The sequence below is a fragment of the Pyxicephalus adspersus genome, chromosome 10 (assembly GCF_032062135.1).
Source record: "Pyxicephalus adspersus chromosome 10, UCB_Pads_2.0, whole genome shotgun sequence".
Lineage (NCBI taxonomy): Eukaryota > Metazoa > Chordata > Amphibia > Anura > Pyxicephalidae > Pyxicephalus > Pyxicephalus adspersus.
In genome coordinates, this window is record NC_092867.1 from 1,515,567 (window position 1) to 1,515,967 (window position 401).

A 401-nucleotide genomic window follows, 5' to 3' on the forward strand; every position below is an offset into this window, starting at 1 on the left:
AAAAAAAAGCAAAAAGCAATATTTTGTTTTCAAAGGAGTTTTCTGTTGAAGGAAACATAGAAACAAAGCTCCCATCCCCTGTGCTGCTATTTAGTCCAGCTTTGGTCCAGCTGCAGAAGGCTCCCAGTCACCAAACCCAGATCTGAAGACAAGGATGCTGCTGAGAGCTCTGACATCTCCCTCCTCCTCCTGGCTGGGCTGCCTCTCCCAGCTGCCTCCTGCTCCTTGTGCCATGCAAGCTGGAGGCTGGACTTGTTCCTCTCTGAGTCTTGCTCATGACAGCAGTTGTGGAGATTCACCTACATGCAAGTGAATCAACTCCTCTTCTGATGTGTGCAGGGGAGGACTTCAATCTTGCAGGCTGCCAGTTCCTCTGATTGCACTCAGCAGCTCACTGCCTG